The 23346-nt window shown below is 36.3% G+C and overlaps 1 protein-coding gene across 9 annotated transcripts in view; it reads left to right on the top strand.

The window, feature by feature from the left end:
* Zfand6 (zinc finger AN1-type containing 6) overlaps positions 1-23346 on the top strand; it is a 70926-nt gene that overhangs the window by 16825 nt on the left and 30755 nt on the right. For 2 of the 9 annotated variants that reach the window (XM_020182258.2, XM_074062104.1), the window contains exon 2: positions 15935-16095. The exons of 5 other annotated variants lie outside the window; for them this stretch is intronic. The gene's annotated coding sequence lies outside the window, so the exon portion shown is untranslated. Of the gene's footprint in view, positions 1-15934; positions 16154-23346 lie in introns of those variants that run through there. 2 more of the 9 variants (XM_020182257.2, XM_020182254.2) reach the window with 2 other exon arrangements.

The raw sequence follows: 23346 nt of genomic DNA on the forward strand, positions 1-23346 counted from the left end.
TATGAAATATCTACCTGTGAACCCAAGTCAAATGTCCCATGCAGTAACTTATATGTAGGGTAGAAAGATACATATATTCATTTGTATCGAATACTGCATCATTAAAAAAATTGAATACTATAGCCAATGCCACATTAAAAGAAAATTTGGAGTAAACTAAGAAACAGTTGATTTGGAATAACTTTAATTTCTGATATTTTATTTGTTTTTACCTTCCTCTGTCATCCCCCCTCTGACATTTTAAAGCAAAAGGATCTCCATTGAACAACAGCAACAAAATAATTTTTTATCTATAGCTTTAAAAGCAAATGTAGTGGTAAAAGAAAATACCAAATTGTTAGAACTTTTGAAATATAGGTAAATAGTATCAATATTTATTTCTTTAAATGGGTGGAATTCTTACAGTTGGACGTAAAGCTAATTATAAATGTACAGTAAAAATCCTTGTCAGTGGGCATGGTGGTGCACACCTGTGATTCTGGCTACTTGGGACAGATTCTTATCTGAAAAATAAACTAAAGCAAAAAGAGGGCTGGGGCTGTGTGGCTCAAGTGGTAGAGCACTTGAGGCCATGAGTTCAAACCCCAGTATGGCTTAAACACCCCCCCCTTCCAAAATCCAGAATTACCCTCCTCTTCTTCTTCCTCCTCCTCTTCTGTTTTCTCTTTTCTTTTCCTCCTCCCTCCTCTTTCCATCCTCCTTCTTTCTTCTTTCTTTTTCTTTTTGCATGGTCCTGGGGTTCAAACTCAGGCTTTGTGTTGCAAGGCAGGTGCTGTTCTACTTGAACCATGCTTGCAGCCTAAAAACAGAGTGTTTTTTGTTTCACCACTTAAAAAGATTTTTAGAGACAGAATGTGCCATGCTACTTTGAAAAGCTTTAAAGTAGCATATTTGCTATCCAAAATAATGTTTTATATTTTTAAATAGTAAAAGTGCAAAATAATAGTTTTTAAATGGATTTTAATATTACAGTTATATGATAGTATATAATTTGAAAAGAATGTTTTAAGCGATACTGGGGTTTGAACTCAGAGCCTCATGCTTGCTAGGCAGGCGCACTACCACTTGAGCCATTCCTCCAGTCCTGTTTATGATGGGTTATTTTGAGATAGGATGTTGTGAACTGTTTGCCTAGGCTGGCTTGGAACTGTGGTCGCTGCCTCCTGAGTAGCTGGGATTATAGCACCTGGCTACCATTTTTCTTATTTTTTAGATAATTACTTAAAATATGTAGAGTATCTTTTCACAATGAATACGGAATCTCAGTAGCCATAGAACTTTATAAAACACACTTTGCAGTACGAAAACTGTCATTTTTTTTTTTGTGTGTGTGGACTCATGTTAGAACTTAAGGTTTTACGCTTCCAAAGCAAGCTCTCTTGTGCTTCAGCCATACTTCCAGTCCATTTTACTCTGGTTATTTTGGAGATGGGGGTCTCAAGAAATATTTGATTGCTGGCATCAAACCTCAGTCCTCCCCATTTTAGCCTCCCAAGTAGCTAGGATTACAGGTGTGAACAATGGTGCCTGGTAGAAAAATTATTCTTTTCTTCCTCTTCTTTGGGATATAGAGCAAGGAAAGGTCTGTCCTTTTCACTTGAAAAGGACCAACCTTGAAATATAAAATAGGGAGAATAATAAAATGAAGAGAATAATAAAAAATGAAGGAGAGAGAGATTCTAGATACTCCAAAGCATTATTGGTTTAGGAGATGCCATCTATACTACACTTGTATTGTAAGCCCCACTCCTGTGGTTCTTGAAGTAGAAAAGAGGCATGGAGCATACTCAGGATCTAAGAATGGTGTGACCATGAGCAGTAGTGAGCTATGAAGGCTTGCTTCTATGTGGAGAAGTTGTGAAGACAGGGTTAGGAGGATTGATTGAATAATTGCAACTCTTTTGTTGAACATTATATCAGATACACTAACTTGATTTTTTTTCAGCGCTGGAGGATCTAAGCCAGGACCTCAAACCTACTAGGCAAGCCCTCTATCACTAAGCTACATAGCCAGCCTCTAAACGGTTTTTTAAGTAGGCAGTTCAATGACATCAAGTGCATATGTATTGTTGTGCAGCCATCACCATTATCCATCTCAAGAACTTCTCACTGTGTTGCCCAGGCTGGCTCCAAACTCATGAACTACAGGCACATATCACTGTGCCCAGTTTTTTAAGTCATCTCCTAACAGAAACTCTGCCCATTAAACAATGTAACTTCTCATTCTGTCCTCCCCCTGGTCCCTGGTAACCAACATTCGACTTTCTGTCTGTAAATTTGGCCATTCTAGGTACTTCATATAAGTGGAATCATACAAGACTTGTCACTTATTTGTGACTTATTTTACTTAGCACAATGATTTCAAGATTTATGTTGTAACATGCATCAGAAATTCGTTTAAAGTGCTGAATAATTTTGTTTTATATGTACATACCACATACTGTTTACCCATTCATTCTTCTGTGGATATTTGGTTTTCGTTGCAAATAATTTACAAATATTTGTGTGTGTCTTTGTGTATCATATGTTTTGGTTCTCTAGGGTAATAAACTAGGAGGGAATTGCTAGGCCGTATGATAGTGTCGTGCTCTACGTCATGAGCAGTGGCTAAACGTTTTCCTAAGATCCTTTATCTTTTACGTTCCCATCAGTAATGCATGAAAATTGTTTCCTCTTTACCCTCACCAACACTTGATCTGATGAGATGTAAAATTTTTAACCATTCTAGTGGATGTAGAGTGATACCTTATTATGGAGATACCACTAACTCTTAATGAGGCTGTAGCTTCTGTCATTTTAATTCTCACCTTACCCATTGCATTTGGTTGTGAGTATTTTCAAGACCTATTTCTCCTTTCCTTTAACTCAGGTTCCTTCTTAAATCACTTTTCAGTGTTCTTGGCTCTTAATCTGACTAGTTCTTCTTTCTACCTATTCTGCGTTTAAATCTGAGCTACCAAATGCCAGCAGAGAAAAATCACATCAATTTATGTTTTTGATGTTGCTTTGAATTTTTCTGTAACTTTTAATTTTGATATAATTTTAATGTTTTTTAGAAGTTATACAAATAGTGCACTTTGGTTTTTGAGCAGGAGCTCTACCACTTGAACCACACTCCAAGCCTTTTTTGCTTTAGTCACTTTTCAGATAGGGTCTTGCGTTTTTTGCTTGGGCGGGCCTGGACCACAAACATCCTCCTTAAGCCTCCCATGTAACTGGGTTGATAGGCATGCACCACCTCACCAGGCTTTTTTTTTTTGCTTTTTTTTTTTGTTATTCAGATAGGTCTTGCTAACTTTTTGCCTGGGCTGTCCTCAAACCACAGTCTAGCTCTGTATTTGAGTACCTGGGATTATAGGCATGAGCCACCCTGCCTGGCTCCATTTGCTGTTTGGGAAGCATATTTTTACAAAATTTAGGACATGGAGACTCTCAGCAGATCACATAACCATTTAAGCACAACACAAGACTGAGAGCTGCTTCCCATCAACTGAGCTCAGTAATGCACATGTGGGAATTTAAAATTTTTGTTTCTGAAATTTATTATTACTTTTTTTTTTTTTTTGGTGGTTCTAGGGTTTGAACTCAGGGCCTTGCACTTGCTAGGCAGGTGCACTATAAGACTTGAGCCGCATCTGCAACCCTTTTTAGCTGTAGTTATTTTTCATACAACTATACAGTTTTGCATTTTTGCCTTGGGTTGACGTCAGATCTTGATCCTCCTTATGCTCTGCTGCCCTCCTTTGTAGTCAAGATAACAGACTCTTGCCACCATGCCCAGCTTGTTGATTGGGATGGGAGGTTCTTGCTAAACCTTGTCTGCACTGGCTTCAAACTCTGATCCTCCCAATCTCCACCTCCCTAGTAGCTGGGAATACAGACATGCACCACTATGCCTAGCCCTTTGTTTGAAATTTCTTTTGATTGATTTTGTTTTGACAGTGCTTAGTCAAAAACTGCATGCAGTAAATTTGTGGATAAGGTAGGCTTACTGAGTTTTATTCTAATAATTTTGATAGTTTCTCAGAATAATCAAATGGCCCTTTGAAGGAAATGGGTTACCTTTGCTTTAACAAAGGATTCCATTTAGCTAAAATGGTTAATCTTAGCTTTTGTAATACTATCATCTATGAAAATTGAGTGAAATACTTTATATAAAAATAATACTAGAAGTTACTCATTTGTCACAAATACCCTTGCTTTGTTCTTAAATAAGAAACATTCCTATTTTAATACATGTATTTAATACCTCACTATAACTATTAATTTGTGTGTGTGTGTGTGTGTGTGTGTGTGTGTGTGTATGGCACTGGGGTTTGAACTTGGGGCATTGTGCTTTTAAAGCAGATGTTCTACCTTTTGAGCCACACCTCAAGTCCATTTCAGTCAGGTTGTTTTGGAGATGGGATCTCTCAAACTATTTGCCTGGACTGGCTTTGAACCAAGATCCTCTTGATCTTAGCCTCCAAAGTAGCTAGGATTACAGGTGTGAGCCGCAGGCACCTGGTATGACCATTCATATTATCAGCTGTTTATATTCTTGAGTTTAAACTTTTGCTCCCTGATAAAATGCACAAATCTTATTTCTAACTGAGAACAAAGCATTTGCAGCAATACTGCAGCTGACAGATTAGGACAAAAGCTGTTTTGTTTTTCAGTACCATAACTCTTTTTAGTGAGAGTGCTATATAATTTAGCATGTTAGTAGGAAGTGAACAATATCCTGGCTTGCTGGTTATGATCATTTCATTCAAGCTTATGGTATATCTTTAAAAAAAAAGAAATAAATATGAATAACTTTAAGAGGACAAACATTTCCTACTACCAGAACTCTTTCATGTTAAGTGAATCTGCTTTTTAGTTTTTTATCAGAGAGAAAGATAGTAAGTTTTGATTGAAGGAGGTAGAATGATTTTTGTACTATGGACAGAATATATTGTATATTGCCTGCCTTTTGTTAGACCTGTGTCCTTAAACAGAATAAAAGAGATGAGAAAAGTAGTAAATAATATTGAAAGTACATAGAACGTAGGTAGCAAGGTGATTGTACGCCAGAGTTTTTGTAAGGTGGTAGCCATGGCTGAGCATTTTTCTTTTTATGTTGCTGTCTGGGAATCTTAACCCAGAGATTCCTGCATGCTAGGCAAGCACCCTGCCACTTAGTCACATCCCCAGCCCAACTGAGCATTTTTAAAAGACCATACTATCAAGTGACCTAATTATTCCATAATTTATATTTGCCTAATAGAACATGTTTTCTAAATTGATAGCCTACCTTTCTGATGGAAATTTTGTTTGCATAGTAACAGTTGGTTTTATAGTTTAGGAAGAAAAGACAGGAAAAGGAACTGATGTAACCATGGAATTTCTCATTTTCTGCAAAATGTGAACATCTTGAAATGATATAAGCATACTTACTGTATGAATGAAGTCAAACATTTGTGTATATGTTTGACTTTGCATTTGTGTGTACCTATTTTATGAAGGAAGAGAGAAGTGAAAAGCCTATTAAACTCTCAGTTCTTTGTGAGAGAACCTTTTTGTGCAGAAAAGCTTAACTGGCCTCTTTTTTATTACATTTTAATTTTGAATATTTTTGCTAATTCTGTAAATGCAAGTGGTGTCTTCAGTTAGCATGGAGAGTAGCATTGACAGTGTTCTCATGTGGATCAGGTTTTCACGCTCTGGAAATATTTTGGGCAGAGAGAGTGAAGCTAGGAGTTTTTTCTCAAAAAGAATTTTTCTTTTTTGTCCCAGCTGCCACAGTTTTCCCAGAGGCCAGTGAATACTGGCTTTGCCATGTAGATTATATGGCAGGCACTTTTCATGAGTGAGCTAAATGGGTATCCAATAGTTTGAGAATTTTGTATTGCTAAGTTTTCTTTATGCACATTTTGATTTTTCTGAAAACTGGATTTTCTGTCGGAGAAATAGCTCATGGGGTACCTTTCTTTTCATCCATTTACTTTAATTTGACTTTTCTTCCCTTAACTAAGTCCTTCATCATCCTTTCACTCACCATGGTCGTAAATAAATTGTGGTTTAAGATTACAGTTGTCTTCATATTTTGATGAAGATAGAGCTCATGTTATTTTGAATTCCCCTATTGTATGAATTTTTAAAAAAATACTCTTTGTACAAATTAATGGGTTTCACTATGACATTCCATGCATATATCATGCAGTGGTCACATCCACCCTCCCTTGTACCTTCTCTCCCTCCTCAGTTGCTTTTTTTGTTGTGGTGGTAGTGGGGTTTGAACTCAGGACTTTGTGCTTGTGAGACAAGTGCTCTACTACTTGAACCACACCTCCAGCCCAGTTGCATGGGTTTTGAGACAACCTTTTTTTTCTGTGACCTTGAAGTGGGAAGTCACTGTGGTCTGTTATTTCACAGTGTCTCTCCAGCAATTTAGAATGTATCATATAAAATGGTCTGTCATCACCACAGAAGGGGAGTACTGTATATAGACATACCACCTTGATAAGTTCTCTGTATGTACTTTAATCTCCAACTCCTCAAAATTTTATTCCTCAGTATTTGAGTATTAATTATTAATTTGAGTATTAAGATGGAGATTTATTACAAGATCAAACCACTTGTTTCCCACTAGTTACTTAATATAGTATGATTAGCTACCAAAAAGCATTTACTAAAATTGGAAATGGTGGTTCTCCAAAATTTACATGGAAAATAATTTTTTTGACAGATTTCCGTTGGAAATGCATGGTTCAGCATTTTGAGAGACAAATTTAAAAAGTTGGATTTAGCCAGACATGGTGGTGCAAGTCTATAATCCCAGCACTTTGGAGGTGGAGGCGGGAGAATTATGAGTTCAGGGCCTGACTAGGCTACACAGTGAAACCCTGTGTCAAAAAATAAAAACAGAAATTTTGGAGTTTTCCTGAAATAATCACTAAATAAGGATTTTTATATAAAACATTTAGATCAGTGTTTCTTAAAATTAAGGATTAACTGGGCCCAATGATATCATTTGGAGGTGCATCTTTTGATCTAGTTTTAGTTGACCTAAATTACTCAAGTTACCACATTTACATTAGTTTGATACCATTTTCTTTTCTGTTGTAAATATGTACTTACTGTGTTTTGTGCCCAAAATACTATTTTCTATTATGTATGTCTCCCTTAGAACTAGTTAGGGAGTGCTATCGTTTGGTCGGATCTCCACAAATTGATTCATTAGTAATCGAATGTGCTAAGGAATTTTCAGATTTTTGATGCTGTTACTGTTTGTTTTTGAGAAACACTGATTTAGAGATTACTTGGGAAATTCTATGTTTAGCGATCATTTCAGGAAAATTCCAGTTCTTTAAACTTGATTATGTCTTGAAATTTTGAGTTCCATTCTCTCTGGTCTTTGCTTCTGACTTAAAGCAAGGGACGTTAACTTCTTGTATATGTTGAGGTCAATGTTGGAGCCAATTGGACTTCATCCAGCAGATTTATGACCAATAAATAAGGAGCTATTATGGGGCCCATTGTCAGTGAAGTGGAAAATTGGATGCTAGCTGGCTTCAAAGAGTATCGTACCTGGTAATTTATTTTGTGGCTTTTATAACTATACATGGAAACAGAAAGCCTGATCTTGGAATTACTGATTTACCTATCAAACAATTTATAGATCAGGTCTCACTAATACAGGAATTTGTTATCAAGGTGATATCTATGCAGTGTCAAAACCAGATCAGTGCAGACTCAGTTGTGATTGCTTTCTAGGTAGTTTCTCCTCCTCCCCCACAGATACTTAAATTGATGAAATTGCTAATGCTTCTTTAGCATTAGAAATAAGGAAAATATACCTGTAGTATGTTGTAAAGATGTGAAAAGGAAACTACTTTGATTTTATTGATTCATTTTTCTTAAGTGGGTGCCATTAAATTCTTAAAGAGAATATAGTACAAATTAGAAAACGTTAACAAGGACCTGTCATCCTGTATACTATTTTTAGATTGTCATAGATTAACCTACTGCTGACTATTTAATGGTCTGGAAGAAGAAATAAGCTAATTTAGACCAGATTAGTGTGTAATATACCTCCTTGATTCTACAAAAATTACTGATGGAAAAGATTTTGGTAATAATGGTTTTTCCTATAGGTAATCGTTTTTTCTGTAGTTAATTCATAGTGGTTCAGGATTTATTTTTGTGATGTGGATAAATGTAAGTCAAGTATTAATCTATCTTAAAAACCCTTGAATGTCTAGAACACCTGTTCTGAGCAGGTGTACCAGAAGATAGAAATACTGTACAGGGATGAGCAAGACAGATGGCTCCTAAGATTTAGTGTTATCAAAATATAATGGGTTGAATTACATAGCTTAACTTCAGCCAGAAAAGTGACTTGTCTCTTGACATGTGCTTTGTTTCTGAGTAGTGGTGATGGTTTTTTCCACATGTCTTATCCTACTTCCTTCCAACAGTGTCTATCTACAAGGTAACTATTAAACAGGGTGAATGACCAGAGAATTTATAGAAGAACATGGTGCTTAAGACATCATTTTTTTTTTATTGCCTAAGTTAACATTTCAGTTTACTCAGAACTCTAAATTTTAAAAAAACAAAACTAAGTTGTAAGAGTTAGGGAGAAAGGATCATCACCTAACTTACTCAGGCTGAATTTGTCTCACATTTTGTCTCCTTCAAGACTATATATAATGAGTCAATATATTCATTGAAGGTTTTCACCTTGGAGTATTTTACCTTGGCAGTATTGATACACTCATAGCACTGATAGAATTGAAAAACTGTTTAAATTGAAAGGCTGGGTTTTTTTTTTTTTTGTTGTTGTTGTTTTAATAACTGTTACAGGCTAGAGGCATGACCCAAGTGGAAGAGTACTTGCCTAGCAAGCGTGAGGCTCGGAGTTCAAACCTCAGTATTGCCCAAAAAATAGTTGTTAACATTTGTTGAGCAATTGAACTTTGTGGTGTACAAATAAAAATGTTTCAATTAAATTTTTTTTTCTTAAAATTGTAATTGGGCTTGGGGGCTTACCTCAGTGGTAGAACTCTTGCCTAGTATGTGTGAGGCTTACGGTTCAGTCCCCTACCCTATATACAAAAAAGTTAAAAAGATAATTGTACATATTAATTACATATATAATTTTAAATTGTTTTTTGTTCTTTGCAGAAGTCCTTTAGTCTCAAATTGCCCAGTTTGTTACGAGTTAATCTTAGCTTTATATTTAAATACTGGTTATTTAACTTTTCAAGAGAAGTTTTTTTTGGAGACAGGGTCTCATTTTGCTATGTATGTAGCCAAGGCTAACTTTGAACTTGAGGTCTCCATCCTCCACTTCTTGAGTAGCTGATACTCTTACTGACATGTGCCACCATGTCTGACTCACACTAACTTTTAATAGACCTTTATCTAGTATAGACTTAACTCTAAGAAATACTTTGAATCAAAATAATTTTTTCCATTCCTTTGTTCTTTCTTACCTTTAAAAATCAGTTTTATTTATGTAACTTTACATAAAATGCACTAAGTTTAAGTGTGTAATATTAGTTATGAGGGGCATAGTTACGTAATCACCATAGCCACTAGTCATATAGAATGTTTCCATTACTCCACAAAATTTCCTTATAATCCCTTCGGAGTCAATCCTGTCTCCCCTATCTTGATTCCCTGTCTGTGTTCCTTGGATCAGCTTTCTGTCATAGTTGCATTTTTGTAACATTTCATGTAAATGGAATCATACATTTTTTGTTTCCTTTTACTTAGCATAAAAATTTGGAGATTCATCCATAATATGTTCAACAATACTGAATTCCTTTTTATTGCTGAATGGTATTCCATTTTGTGGATATATCATTATTTGTTTATCCATTCACCATTTAATGGATATCGGGTTATTTACAGTTCTTGGCTATTACAAATGAAATCACTATGAACATTTTAGGACAAGTCTTTGTGATGTGTATAAATACCTAGGAGTGAGAACTTGCTCTTCTTTAAATAGTGTTTCATGTCTCGGTTTTGTTATGGAAAGTTTTAAAGTGTATTTCAAAAGGTTAATATTTATCTCAAAGAATTGAATTGCCAGCTGTTAAATCTTTTATTCTTTATCCACCCTTCCAAAAAAAAAAAAAAAAGAAGGCACTATCTTTTCCCCTATTTTAGGCAGGTGTTTTACCACTTGAGCCACCTCCAGTGGCTCATATATTCCTTATTTTAAACTCCTATTTGCAAGAATATGCTTGATTTTGAATGAGCTAGTTGAATCTTGTGTACAGTGCAACACTTTGCTACCTTCTACTCCTTAGTATTTCTGTTATCTCAGTTTTACTGCTTTGGAGTCTTTATTCACTTCTTCACATACCACCCCCTTTTCTTAATGCCATTTAAGTTAAGGGAAATGAAGAAGAATCTGTGGGTCAAGGTTTATGGTTTACGGTGGTATGTATTATGTATTTGCTGGAAGTTCAGCTGTATGATTAATGACTTAATAAAAGCCTATGTGTAAAGTGAGCTGTATTTGCTGACTTATGTATATTACAATCACCTTGTTGATATCCACATGGATGTGACTCCAGAAGACAACCTCATGGTCCTTCCAAATACACTGTATACGTGTACATGTATGTGTTCATGTACATAGCCTTTATTTCTTAAATTTGGTATTTCAGATTTAAATTGACCTAAATTTTTGGTTTGAGTTGGTCAAGTTTCATTCATAGTGTGAGCCATTCTTTCATTGCATCATCATCTACAGCAGCATTCAGGTAAATGGAGTTTAAATCAGTGGGAAGGAAATTGGGAAGATCTGTCAAAGAGTGGTATTTAACATACTACCTGAGAAAATGGGGGAGGGAAGGCAAGGATTGGGATTGGGACAAAATGGTTTTGCCTGCTAGTTGGGTATTCTTCAAGAACTTGTTAGAATGCCTGCTAATGCAGTGTTTGTTGTGGCTTTACAGAGATTGTTCTGATATAGAGCATGTCTGAAAGAAGACCACAGCTCCGCAACAGAGCTTTGGCCTGGAATTAGCTGAAGTACCGGTGAATACTGTGTCATAACAAGTGTGCTGATACCTAAGGGAAGATATATGCAAATTAGTATAGGAAGCTAAAATTCATTCCATTCTTCCCAGGTCACATTTTCCTAGTCCTGACACCTTCATAACTGTTTCCGTTCTTACCTTCATAACTGTTTCCGTTCTTGCCTTCTTTTCTGTTAGTGCTAGGCCATGTGTTCTATCACTTTTCTGCTTTCCATTGTGAGTTTTTTGTTTTGTTTTGTTTTGTTTGTGGTACCCAGGTTTGAGCTCAGGGCTGTGCACTTGCTAATTGGGCTTGAGCCATGCCTCCAGCCCATCACTGTGAATCTTTTGTGAGAATTCCTAATAGACTTCTGCTTTGAGCCTCTCGACAAGTTAAATAAAAAAAAATTGGCATAGGTGCAGTCATAGCTGTGCTCTTTAAGTCTTTCCAAAAGGGACTCTTCAACAGTAGGTCAGATAAGACAGTGGAAGATAAATAACTGAATTGAAAATGTGGAGGAAAATCTATTTAACCTTTTGGAGTGGGAGGATGTTGAAATTATGTGGTGATGTGTGGTGATCAGGCCTTTCTCCTTTCTTGCACTTCTTTCTTCAGGATGATGAAGATTGAACCTAGGGCTTCAAACATGCTACACAGGCAGACTCTCTACCCCTGAACTACACTTCCTGCCTTTCCCTTCCTCTTTTCTTTCACTCTTTTATTTATGCCACTGAACTGTTAATGTATTCTCCATGTGTATGTTTGTCTCTCAGTGATTAACATTCTCTTAGCTTGTCTTTCTTCCCAGGTGCAAGGTAGGGGTCTGTAATGTGTGTTTTCTTCTCAGCTTTTTACTGGCAATTACATACAGAGTTCTGTTTGCTTAGGGTGGGAGGTTTTAATATTTTCTGTGGAAATTAGTCACTCATTAGCTCTTGGTTTGGTTCTGCTTTGCTACCTTATGTAACCAGAAATTAACTTAATTAATTTTTTGCAAGTTTTTAGCAAGGAGACACACTTGCTACTACATTCTAATTGATGAAAAGAAGGGCTGTAGTGAAGAAGCTCGTCTCTAACTACAGTGTAGTTTTAGGAATATCGTGGTTGGGAGAAGGCAGAAATTTACCTAACTCAGATTGATGAGTCATACTTTGTCTATAGTGGGATTACACATGTCATTTAGCACTTACATTTGATATTTTAAACCAGACCACTATTTCTTAAAACCCATTGAAGAGATAATCATAAATTGGTTTAGATACCATATAGCAAGATTTACCCACTGTTAACACGTTCCCCTATTTGTTCTTTCATTCTCTATCAGTTTATATTGTTCTAAACCATTTGAGAGTAACTTGCAAGCATCATATCCCTTTACTATGTAATATCTCAGTGTACAGTGTGTTAGCTTTCTTGTCGCTGTGACAGAATGGCTTACATAAACAACTTAAGGGAGAAAGGATTTATTTTAGGTCATGATTTCAGAGATTTTAGATCACAGTCCTTGGTTCCATTGATTCTGGACCCCTGGTGAGGCAGAGCATAAGGGCAGCAGGACCATATGGCAGAGGCTACTCACCTCATGGTGGACAGGGAACAGAGAAAAAGGGGCCAGAGCTAGGACGAGATATACCCTTCAAAGATTACTTCCTCCAACCACCTCCCAATGTTCTGTTCAAATTTTGAGTCCAGTGAATTAAACCATTCACTAGGTCACAGCCTTCATGATCTAATTGCCCCTGGAAACATTCTCACAGACATACTCAGAGGTGTACTTTACTAACCTCCTCGGTGTTTCTAAATTCAATTAAGTTGACAATACAGATTAGCTATCACATACAATTTTTAAGAACAAGGACTTTCTCTCAAATAACTACAGTTATCAAATTAGGGAAATATAACACTGATATTGTCCAGTTATCTAAAGTACAGTCCACATTAAGATTTCACTAGTTTTCCGAATAGTTTTTTTTGTTGTTTTGTTTTCTTAGTATTGGGGTTTGAACTCAGGGTATCAGACTTGCTAGGCAGGCAGGCGCGTTACCACTTGAGCCACTCTGTCAGCCTTTAGTTTTCCTAATAATGTTTTTTAATAATTTGTTTTTCCATTGTAGAAACCAATCCAGAATCATTCATTGCATTTAGTTGTCATATTCTTCATTGTCTTTTAGTCAGGAACATTTCCTCAGTTTTTCTGTTTTTAATGACATTGACACTTGAAGAGAGTAGCAGCCATTCATAGAATCTCTCAGTTTGAGTTCATCTGATGTGCTCATGACTAAATTTAGGAAATGCAGTTTTGGCACAAATGTTCCCTTTGTGATGTGTGCTGCTCAGTGCATCATGTCAAAAAGCAAAAGTCCACATGTCCACTTGTGTCATTATCAGTTGTACTAAATTTGATCATCTGACTAATGTGCTTTCTGGTGGGGTCCTCCACTTAGAAGTTATTTTTCCTTTTGTAATAAGTGGGCGGAAACATTGAGACTTTATATCCTATATATAAATATGTATTAGTTTGTAGGTTTTTCATCCACAAACAATTTTACATTCTCTCATAATTTTGCTTGAATCACTTATTTACTGTGATGGTAATGATTCAGTTTACTTAATCACACCAGCTTAGTGTACTATGGGATGGAACCTGTTTCAGCTGTTGGATTCCTTTTCATAAAGAGTTTTAGTGTTGTACTGGATTTGTTTCATGAGGTTTCTATATGTGGTTTTAAGTATAAGCCTCTTCTTTTTCTCTTTAATAGCCCTTCAAAATGTTTTCCTTTTTTCTAAATTACTGGCTCCCATTTCATACAGTTGTTTCTTACGAGAGATGGCTTTCCTGGGCTGGCGGAGTGGCTTGAGTGGTAGAATACCTGCCTAGCAAATGCAAGTCCCTGACTTCAAGCATGATGAGATCCTGAGTTCAGTCCTCAGTACCGGGAAAGGTGAAAGGAGTGGTGGCTTTCTGAATTCATAACCATAACCATTGTAGTGGTTATAAATAGTTTACCAATATCATCTTAGCATATGATACCCAATTCCAGTTACAGTATGATCTGTTAGTATAGTGGATCACTTTTTAACCTGTAATCTAGCTTGATTTTTCAAGATCACCAGGTTTTGGAGACAGACAGATCTGGGCTCAGGTCCTGCTCTGTCACTTGCTAGCTCTGTGATCTTGAACAGATTTGTAACATTGAGTCTCAATTCTATAATCTGTGAAGAGTTGATAATAGTAGGCCCTGCTTTTTTAGGTGGAGGAAGGATTAAGTATGCATGCAAAACTATTAATTTGCATGAAAGATAGTTATGAAGTTCAATTTTTATAAGATTTTAACTTCCAAGATTTTTTGTTTATATTCATACAGTATAAATAGATTGTTATTTTGAATAAACTCTAAAATATTTACTCTTAATAGTATAACGTGTGCTATTTTAGCATTAGATAAGACTTTTTAAACTAGTGAAAGTGTTTGGATGCTATTTCTCATGGTACTTTTAAACCATGTTGCTAATGTAAACAGTACATTTACTATGTTCATTAAATCTTAAAGCTTTTCCTAAAATTTGCTATAGATATTGAGGCCAGTATAAATACACTTTGAAGCCAATGTGAGTATATACGGGAAAAGTCGTTTTCTGGGTATTCCAGGACATTTTTTTAATTGAAGTGTGCTTATTGCCTGAAATTTACTTACTATTGAGGAAAAAAATGTTAGTGAGAAGGAAAACGAAACGTCTAAGCCTAAAATCTGCCCCTGTGCATGGCTCTGTGATGCAAGTATTCATTAAAGTTTATGAATAGTAATAGGGCTAGAATATTATTTAAAAATTAGATTGGATAAGGATATGAGCATTAAGGCCATTAAGTGTAATCATACCAAGCATGAGGCCCTGAGTTCAAACCCCAGTGCCGGTGGACTCGTACCTGTAATTCTAGCTACTTGGGAGGCTGAGATCAGGAGGATCTTGGTTCAAGGCCAGCCTGGCCAGCTTGGGTTTGTGAGACCCTATCTCCAAAATAACTACAGCAAAATAGGCTGGAGGTGTGGCTCAAGCTATAGAGTGCCTGCTTTGCAAGTGTGACGCTCTGAATTTAATTCCTCTCCCCAGTCCCACATAAAAAAAGGTAATCTACATCAAATTTTTAAATAGTTCATTTTTTCTAGAAGAATAACTTAAAAAAATTAAACCTTTGTTAATCTTTTTATTACTTATTTTTGTAGTGCAAACTATCATTATGACTGCCTATATATTTGATAGTGGAATGAAGAAACAGGATTTTAACTCAACGTAGTAGTTTTCTAATTTATAAACCTTTTGGTGTATTTTGTTTTGAAAGTTCAATTTGAGTAGGATAGAATATTTGGGGAAATGCAGTCTTGATTTCCAGAGAAGCCTTCTATCTCTTGATTAATCTGCAGGAACAGTGATGGTTCTATAGGAATTTGAGTCTGTGGGGAAATGTGTCATGAACCTCTGTGGTGAATGTCAAAAATAAAGTTCTTCCTGCTGTCAGTGGACTAGCATCTCATTCACCCCAGTAAGGAGTGATAAGAGTTACACTTGGCACTGAAGGTACTCTTGTTTGTAAAGGTAGTCTTAAGTTCATAGCTGATTATTTTAAATAAATTAACCAAACTAGGAAAATAGGAAATACCTAATTTTGCTTATTTTAGGTACAAATAACTATAAAAAGTAATTCTTGCCCCACCCCACCTGTGGTCTTGAACAGAAAAATCAGTACGTTAAAGTTACATATTTTTACATTAGTGTCAAATACCAAATGCAGTTTTTTATTTCTTTATGTTACCTCAACCCTTTTAATGTAGTTGTAATAGTAAAAGCACTCCTTTAAGTTTTAGATGATTAAAATGTAGTACACAGTAAATTTTAACTGTCTCAACTCTGTTTCATGTTAAATGTGTTACAGGAATGAATCTGAAGTCTGCTGCAGTAAAACACTGAAGGCTTTAAAATGTTTTCTTGCATAAAACTCAAACTTTAAGTAGCTGCTTATGAGGATAGGGAAGGGAGGAAGCTAATGTCTGTCTCAAGACACAGGACGACTGTTTGCTCATCCATCTCCACTGTGTGAGTAGAGACTGAGCCTGTGACCCTGTGACCCCGGAATTGAGCATAGCACTTGAAGGTACACTGAAGTCAGCATGATAAGACCTTTTTTGTTAGGGTCTTTTTTCTGGTGGGTAGGGTACTGAGGGTGGAATGGGTGGTAGATTTTTATTTATAAAATCTTTTTTTGCGATAACATAACTAATGTCATTAGTGATCATGCATCTTTTTTTCAAAATTATTCTAAGCATTGGAATCTTCATTACTAATTTTATTATTGTGAAGTAAAAGATTATGGTTCTTTAGATTGCTGAGTGTCTTGATTAACCATAAAAAATGAATTTTAGGAATATGGTGTTTGATATTAATACAGAAAATTGCTTCTGAAAATAATTTAATTAGAGAATATGCTTCAAAATAAAGGAACTCTTGTTTCCCAAATGCAGTTGGAAGTGTTTTATATGATTTGAAGAGAAACCAGAGTGTAGTTGGGAGTGTTTTAAACTTGCCAATTTTAATTTTTAAAGTATTTGATAATCCCTACTGAAAAAAATTTTTTTTCTCTTTCACCCATTTTTTTCTTTGTATCTTTTAAGAATGAAGACACTAAATTGCATGACAACCCCCTTAGAAGAATGAATGCTTTGTCAGATAAGAGTGATTAAAATATAAACATTGAGCAGAATGATGAGCGTGTACATACAAGATTTATAACATTTCGTTAATTGTTAGTGACTCTAGAGTAGCAGCGATTTTATCTGCATTTAAGATGCGTTTACTTTCTCTTTAATATCACATATCTGTTGGCAAAAGGAAAATGGACTACCTTTAAAGTCGGTGAATGAAAAGGCATTTAGAAAGCATGTGAAGAATACACATTGAATATGGACAGCCTGGCAAAAGTGGTGAAAGGGTATCTGATAGAAACGAAAGATGAAGGAGAGATATGTTAGTTGTATTCAAAAGTAGTGAAAAACCCAAAGGTTTTGGTTTGTGTATTCTTTTCCTTTTGGGATTGAACAGAAGATAAACAGCATTGTGTGAGTCTCCAGAGGTTATCAAGTTCCCAATCTTTCAGTAGCTCTAGAAAAGAAATAGTATAACTTCCATGTTTAATGATGACAAGGCTCACTTTAATGAAGTTTTAAGGTATGTAATGTGATATTTAACTTGTAGTCACAGTTATCTGGTATTCACTTGTAAAGCTAAGTTTAATTTGGTGTTGTTTTGTTTACAGTACTTCAACACTTTTCCCTCCTCTCTTTTTAATTAATGTCAAAATTCTAAAAATGCAAGATGAAAGAAGCTTTTGGAACATTCTAATGAAACTTTGATTTTTAAAATGAGATTAGTCAGAAAGGATACACAATAGGAAAGAGAACTCTTATAATGTAGAGTATTTGGGTAGAGATTGTATGATAGTAAATCGTTCCCAAATTTCCGTTTCTCCTTTTATCTCTCTGAGATGATTATCTGTGTTCTGTATTACCCGTCTGTCAAGGGAGGAGAGGAAAGTGCTAAGAAGGATTAACTTTGGTGGGATAGAAAGTACTTGGAGGACTATGTGAGCACCATATGTAAAACTCTTTCTTTTGCCCTGTCCCCGTCTTGCTCTTTACCTTACCGTAGGACCACTGATTTCTTGTTAATTCTGGACCCACTTATGTTATAGATTTGTACCTGGACTTACAAGTGAATTTTGCCTTCTTTTACTGTTGTAATATGTAATATGTAATATGGTTCAGATGGAATTCTGGGGCTGTGCAAGGCTTGGGACATGGTTAAGTACTAAGGCTGTAGAGTCAGTCTGACTGGGTTCAGATCCTGGTTATTTGATTTAGATAACCAGTCACTGAAACTATTCTGTGCTTCAGTTTGCTAATCTGTAAAATAGATACAAGTAATAATTTGCTAACTGACAGAGTTGTTGTAAGGTCCAGTGAGTCATTAACACTTGCATATTATTACAATTAATATTAAATGTCTGTTTCTTCTTTGAGAGGAAGAATACTAGGGAAACATAAATCTTTAACGAAGTATATGTGTTGGCAGTGCCGGGGATTGATGCCAGGGCTTCACTTACACTAGGCAAGTGCTCTCCCATTGAGCTACTTCCCCAACCCCAAAATGATAGATTTTAATGCTTTGGGTTTAAGAATTTGGGAATCACAGTGTAGAATATATTCAGTTAAACTACCATAAGAAACATCACAGCTCAGTAGAATAGAAATCTTTACTCTCCTGCCCTCCTATTCTTAATCTGCAGTGTGTGTTAGCACTCTACCACTGAGCTATACCCTCAGCCTTTTAAAAATTTTATTTTGAGAGTGTCTTACTAAGTTGCCCAGGCTGGCATTGAATTCTCAGTCCTCTTGCCTCAGCCTCATGAGTTGCTGGGATTATAGGTATGTACCACCATACCTGGATTGATTTTTTTTTTTTTTTGTCAATTTAGTAGGATAAATTGGTGATTGTATATACTCTGAGCATCTCAGTTCAGAGAAGTAGGTTAGCTGTCCAGCTGGCCTACTGGTCTTGTTTGGTTCTAAAGTGTTCATGATAATAAATGGGCCCTACCTTAAATTGGCTTGCTGTTGATTGTTAAGGGACTTAGGATATAGTTTCCAAACATGTTTTAGCCATTTGAGTTCCTTTGTCTAAACGAAATCTTTTATAGGAAGCTGGATGTGTAAAAATGCCAGGAAGGAACTGTTCCATTTAAAGCAGAGATTTGGCACAGTCTATCTAATTGTTTTCTTTTTCTCCCCGCGTCTTTCCTTTAGTCTCAGTAATTCTTGATAGGACAAAAGCACACTTGGGAGAAATAAGCTTTATGAAGGATTGCCTGAATAATAATAAGCACGAATAAGTTTATGTACATCCTTAGATTCTTTAAGATTTTATTCTTTAACTCTGGCTCCCTGTTAACTGAAGTCAACCAGGATACTGTTGGTGTATGTGGGGGGAAAATGGTGCTAAAAATAACATTAGAAACTCCTTTTTACTTTACAGATGTTGTTGACCTTGTCATATTGTATCCTAGTTATAAACTGTAAGATGAAGTGCTCTTATGTTATTTGGGTCAAGATTTACATGATTTCTCCTGAGTAGTTAATTTGTTTTTCTTTAGAATATTGTGCCTCTTAAGTAGTCCTGTTCTTTTTATTAGTAGCTATGAGCAGTAAAAATCAACTGAATGGTTTCTAATTAGCAAGTAGGTCCTTATGGGCATACTGCATTTTGTTTATTGACTATTTCTGACTTCTCATTGTTTTTCTGTCATTTTCCCTTGGATTGATCATTTTCATCTACTAATGTTGTCCTACACTCTGCATTTTTTAAGTCACCTTGAATTATTTTCAGAACAACAATGGGATTTATTTTAAAATTTATTTTAAAAACTACACACTGGTAGTGTGTAGTGAGCATCACTAGTAAGGCCCTTTTCCTGTTCTAAGGTGATGGGATTCCCCATTGCCTACAGTTTTAAATGTAAACTCCTTAGTGTGGATACTAAGCTTATTGTTAATTTTGTTCCTCGCCAACCTATATTCCAACCACACAGAATTCTCTCCTCTGGTAGACTATATATAGTCACATGTCATTTAACCATGTGGATCCATTCTGAGAAATTAGTTGTTGGGCATACAAAGAATGTACTCATGCAAATGGCCAAGACACCAGCAGGCTGTGTAATCTTATGGGAACACTATAAGATTGATGGGTTTGGTCATTGAAATGCTGGTTATGTGATATATGGCTGTACTTGCATTGATCCTTTTGCAATTCTAAATGCTGACTATAAGAACATAATGTTTGTTGGCAGTTACCCAGAATAATTGATGCATCATTTTATAACTCGAAAGGAAGTTGATGGAAACCATTCCTTCACATTTTTGATGACTTTTTTTTGGTGACACAGGGTTTTAACTCAGGACCTCACGCTTGCTAGGCAGGCGCTCATCACTTGATCCATTCTGCCAGTCCTTGCCCTTACATTTTTAATCGAGAAAATGATATCATCTTAGGTGGAGTAGAGGCTTTTTTAGACAGCTAACAAGTGGTTACTATGTAGCAAGGAGATTTTTTTTGTGTACCTACACTTGGTGAGATGTGTGTGAATAAGGAATCTGGACATACGATTGCAGCTACTATTTAAATTACTGACAGGTTGCAACTTTCCATCCCTTTATAAACTGCAGATGTTTGACTTAAGCCACCCAATTCTGAACTGAGCTTCATGTTGCTATTTATGTGTTGTAACATAATTTCACAGTCACTGTCCCATTTGATCTTCCTCAAAGTCTTGTGATTAGAAAAGACAGATATCACACCTACCTTAACATGAGGAGCTTGAGGCTGACCATTTAAGTAGGAAATGACAAAAACAGTACCAATTTCAAATTTTTCCTTTGTTCTTTATCCAGTGCCATACTAAACATTGTTGTCCCTATGTATGTAGTACTTGTTTTGTAATAGTTTATAGTTATACCTCATTTCAAGACGTGTTATGTGTTCCCAAGGCATTAGATTTTAACTAAAAGAGAAATCATCTTCTAGATTATCCTGCAGTTATTTTGGAAGTCCTTTTAAAAATAATTTTATGAAGTTAGAATGGTATATTTCAAATTTTTATGGCTTTTGTGCTTCCGTAGCATTTTGTAGCTGATTGTTGTGATTCTGGATGTAAATATGATATCTGTGCAGACACATGTAAATCAGACATTTATATTTTTGTCCTCATACCATCATTGATCCTTTTGTTTTAAGCTGGGACTTAAGAGCCTTGCACATGCTGAGCATGTGTTCTGCTACTGAGCTGCTGTCCCAGCCACTACATTGATCTTACAGAGGAAAAACGACTGTCAAAAACTTCTGTCTTTTGTAGTGCATAATTCCTAGTGGGGCAGTAGGCATCACAAATAAAAGTATTAAGTCATCCTGAATGAAGAACTGTAACAAAAAAAAAAGTATAACTGACTGACCATCATAGAGTTCTGCTATGTCTTCCCTGATGATATTCTTAACCAAATTTGTTTTGAAATCACTCATTTAGTCATCCAACTTTTTTTTTTTTTTTTTTTGCAGACTAGGATTTGAAATCAGAGCCTACACCTTGAGCCACTCCACCAGCCCTTTTTTATGATGGATTTTTTTTCTAGATAGGGTCTCTTGAATTATTTTCCTAGGCTGGCTTCAAACTGCATCCTCCTTATCTTTGCCTCCTGAGTAGCTAGAATTACAGGTATGAGCCACCAGAGCCTGTTTTGTTTTGGCGGTATCGGGCTTGCTAGAATCTACCACTTGAGTCATGACTCTAGCCCTTTTTTGTGTTATTTTTGAGACAGTGTCTCGCTTAATGCCTGGACTGGCCTAGACTGCTGTCCTATTTGTGCTTCCTAGCATAGCTGGGAGTGGCAGGCATGCTGTGCGGCCCAGGCATTGATTTAGATGTGGGTCTCTCAGATTTTTTGCCTGGGCATTCCTCCCAATCTGTGCCTCCCAAGTAGCCAGGTGGCTTCAGCTTCCATGTCTGGCTACTAACCCACCTTTTTTTTTGGGAGGGGGGGGTAAGGGGACTGGGGTGTGAACTCAGGGATTCATGTTTGCTTTAAGTTTGCAAAGCAGATGTTCTACTGCCTGAGCCACACCTCCAGTCCATTTTGTTCTAGTTCCTTGTGCTGGCTAGTACCACAATCCTCTGGATCTCAGCCTCTCAACTAATTAGGATTACAGATGTGAGGCACTGGCACCCAGCTTCACCCAAACTTTTGAGTACCTTTTTGTGTCTGGCATTGATCCCAGAGCAGAAATTGGCTTACCCAGGGCTCACTGACCAAATCCTTTTCAGTCATTGCTTATTGTGTAAATGCAAGTTTTGTTAGAACACAGCTACACTCACTCATTTACATATTATTTATATGGTTTCTTTTTCATTACCAAGGTGGAGCTGAATATTGTGATAGATACTGTATGGGCCAAAACTTGCAGTATTTATTATTGGTGCTTAGGAGGAAAAGTTTTTCCACCCTAATCTAGAGTGCTTGCAAATGCACCTCTGGAGAAAACTAAAGGATCGCTGTGTGTTTAATTTTTTTATGTTACAGCCTTCTGCCCTGTTTCTCTTTCCTCATTGTTCATATTTCAGTTCATATTGAAGGATGATGTTGGTATTATAAGTAGATGACAGTTATTTACCTATGAATTTGTATAGGTATCAATTTCCTCACTAGGGATTTTCTTTGACATGAGCAATTGATTAAGGAACTGTGAGCTAGGTAACATTCAATGGTAAATTTCAAATTTGTGGTATGTGGATAGAAAACTAGAATGAAGAAGGCTTTACTCTGTGGGGCCAGTATTCGTATGAAATGTAATTAGTATCAAGGTTTAATGAAAGTAAGTTTACTATTTCATCAAGAACTGGCTTTTTCTGTTAGAGTATGGTGATAAAGACCATCACCATAAAGAATTTGCAGTACACTGAGCTCAAAGACACAATGTGTCTAAAGATGGACCAAGGATCCTAAGAAGCCAGAGGCAAGATGTCATCATATGCAGTGTTTGTGCAAATTTGCTGGGAAGAGTACAAGAAGCAGCACCCAGATGCTTCAGTCAACTTCTCAGAGTTTTCTAAGTGTTCAGAGAGGTAGAAGGAGACCATGTCTGCTAAAGAGAAAGGAAAACTTGAAAACATGGTAAAGCTGTTGAAAGGCTCGTTATGAAAGAGAACAGAACACTTATATCCCTCCCAAAGGGGAGACAAAAATGTTCAAGGATCCCAACACATCCAAGAGGCCTCCTTCAGCTTTCTTCTTGTCCTGAGTATTGCCCCAAAATCAAAGTAGAACAACCCAGCCTGTCCATTGGTGATGTTGCAAAGAAGCTGGGAGAGAAGTGGAACAACTCCGCTGAATAAGTTGGTTCTGGTGCAGTTTCTTCTTGTCCATAAAGCATGTACCCCCTAGTATACAACTCACTCCTTTTAAAGAAAAAAAGCTGAAATGTAAGGCTGTGCAAGATTTGTTTTAGCTGTACAATGTCTTTTTTGTATAATTAACACACCATTGGATGTGTCTTTAGATAGCCCTGTCCTGGTAGTATTTTCAATAGCCACTAACCTTGCCTGGTGTATGTGGGGGTTGTGAGTTGGTGTGGAAATTTAAAGCAGGTTCTTACTGAGCACAGCACAAATTAGTTGTATATGGGATAGTAGTTTTTTTCATCTTCACTTGTCTCCTGATGCAGCTTATATGAAATAACTGTTGTCCT

The sequence above is a fragment of the Castor canadensis genome, chromosome 19 (assembly GCF_047511655.1).
Source record: "Castor canadensis chromosome 19, mCasCan1.hap1v2, whole genome shotgun sequence".
Taxonomy (NCBI): Eukaryota; Metazoa; Chordata; class Mammalia; order Rodentia; family Castoridae; genus Castor; species Castor canadensis.